Source organism: Penaeus japonicus, unplaced genomic scaffold, assembly GCF_977035675.1.
Source record: "Penaeus japonicus unplaced genomic scaffold, GWHDUDI00000001_assembly GWHDUDI00000034, whole genome shotgun sequence".
Classification (NCBI taxonomy): domain Eukaryota; kingdom Metazoa; phylum Arthropoda; class Malacostraca; order Decapoda; family Penaeidae; genus Penaeus; species Penaeus japonicus.
In genome coordinates, this window is record NW_028234436.1 from 1,017,632 (window position 1) to 1,020,131 (window position 2,500).

Sequence of the window (2,500 nt, forward strand, 5' to 3'; positions counted from 1 at the left end):
ATTGCCTATAGCTCCCAGCAGTCTTGGCTCGGAGTATCTCCCCATTGAAGCGAATGAATGTTATCGTGTGGATACCTATGCCATCTCGCCCGCTTTCGTATGACACGCTCGCTGTTAGAGTGCCTGAAAGTGCCTGAAAGCTAGTCACGTGTTGTGTTCTGATAACCGTAACGTAGATATTATATATATATATTATTTATTTATTTAAGTAATTGTTCTACAGTCACGTCTACTTTGATTAATGAGATCGTATGTTGGAATTAAAACAACAAAAATTAAACTCGTGTATGATAAGAAACGTAATGAAAATACATGCCTAAATATGAAATAAAACTCAAAATAATTAAAAAGGAGAGAAAGAGGTTAGGTTACTTTTCTTTTTTTTTAAACGCTCCACTCTAAGAATGACTTAAATATATGACACTGAAATAAAAAAGAAATAAAAAAATAAAAATAAAAATAATCAAATAAATCCGTGACAATTCGAGTACTAAAAAAAAAGTTGCATGAATACCTGGAGTACAAAGCAATTTATATTTACATCTACAAGTGTAAACCGCAAGTGTTCCTTTGCGCCTGTGTGTTTGGCATTCACATAGTCAACTTCTGTCTAGCTCAATGTATCTCTGTTATTGGAGTCTGTCTACTCGTATACACACATCTCCATCATGGCGTTTATAGACACATAAAGACACATTTATTTTAGTTCCCGGTACGATTGTCCATGCCTGTGTAGCTACCTGTGTATACATTTGTGTGTCCGGGCACAGTTTTTTTTTTTTTTTATATACATCTCTTTATTTGGTTTATATCTGTAAAAACTCATGGATATACAAAACGCAGGTGTTATTCAGCAGTATATCCAAAGATACTGCAAAGCACCTGTTTGGATTCACTTGTGTATACCTTTGCCTAAATACACTCGTGTATGTATATGCTATAAAAAATTATGCATATATAGTGAAGACAGTATAACGTGTGTATACTTGTATCCAGCTATACGAGTGTATGCTTGTGTGCCCAACTCTGTAGTTTGTTTTCGTTTTTGAAACCTCAGTGTACTCAGTATGTGTACTTGCGTGTGCCCAGCTCTTTGTGTGTACTCAAATGTGCTCTCTGTAGGACGCATGGTCTGTGGTGTTGCATTTCCTGAGGGTAGTTAATTTGGCTTCGTTTGTGCGTGTGCCGTTCCTGCTTTGGTTGTGTGTTGCGTAATGTTGTTTTTGTTTTGAGTAATTCCTTTGTTCTGTAATTTGATTTGTTGTTTTTTGAGAGCTTGCACGTTGTTTAAATCATGATATATATATTACTGATGTCGGATTTCCCATTCTCCTAAATCAATGTTATCTTAATGTTGATTATATTCATATATAATGTGTGAAAACTGCATATATATTGAATTCAATTATCGTTCTTCTTATTCTATCCACGACATTTATACAACACTCAACAATGTGTTATAAATGTTCACAACTGTCTGTACACTTGACTTACATCATCATCACCATGATATACACACAACATCAAAATTTAGTTTAGTTTTTACTTATTTCTTCACGAACAGTAGACGGAAATTTAGTTTTCTGACTGAATTATAATTTACCAAAATTAGGATATAGCTATATATTCCACTTATTTATTGTTATCATAATTGATACAATTAGTTTTCTGCACCGTAAGAAGGGTCGAACGAACATCCTCTTCAAGTTTAACATTATCTCTCTTTTCTTTGACATAGATTTCTGTCTGTATATCAATCAATCTATTTATCTATCTGTCTGTGAAGCACTCTATTTATCTATCTTTCTGTATACCAGTTTATCTATTCATCAATCTGTTCACATGTCTGCGATTTTGTTTTCCTACTCTCTCTTCTCTTGTTTCCACTTGAGGAGGAGTTCAGCTCTAATCGTAAAGTCGGAGATTTGTTTTACATTTCCATTACTATTACTATAATCATTATTATTATTGTCATTATTATTATCATCAATAGCATTGTGATTAAGAGCATAATTATTATAATTATCATCATAATCATTATCAATATTATTATTATTATTATTATTATCATCATTATTATTATCATTATTATTATCATTAGTAGTAGTAGTAATAGTAGTATAAATATGTTTAAAATTTGTTTATTGCCATTCTTTTGCGTCATCCATAGCTCTCGTAGGGTTAAAGTCTACGGAAATGTCGCGCCTAGTTTCAGTTACTTTCTAATCTCGTGAAAGCATTGATCTCGCTTTTGATCAATTTTCATTTGAATTCATGGAGAATGTTCTCCTTGTTAATCTTTATCATTGTTAAGGAAGCTCATTTAACTCCTAATAATTTCTCTTATTATTATGAATATCATATTTGTTATTATTATCATTAATATTACCATTACTATTACTGTTATTGTCATTATCATTATCATCATTACTATTATTGTCATCATCGTTACTCTTATTATTATTATTATTATGATCATAATTAGGATGATGATGATTAT

General features: G+C 31.6%; 1 protein-coding gene across 8 annotated transcripts in view; it reads left to right on the top strand.

Moving 5' to 3' along the window:
- Positions 1-2,500, top strand: part of LOC122256433 (carboxypeptidase D) — a gene marked incomplete at its 5' end in the record, with an annotated part of 26,828 nt that overhangs the window by 6,377 nt on the left and 17,951 nt on the right.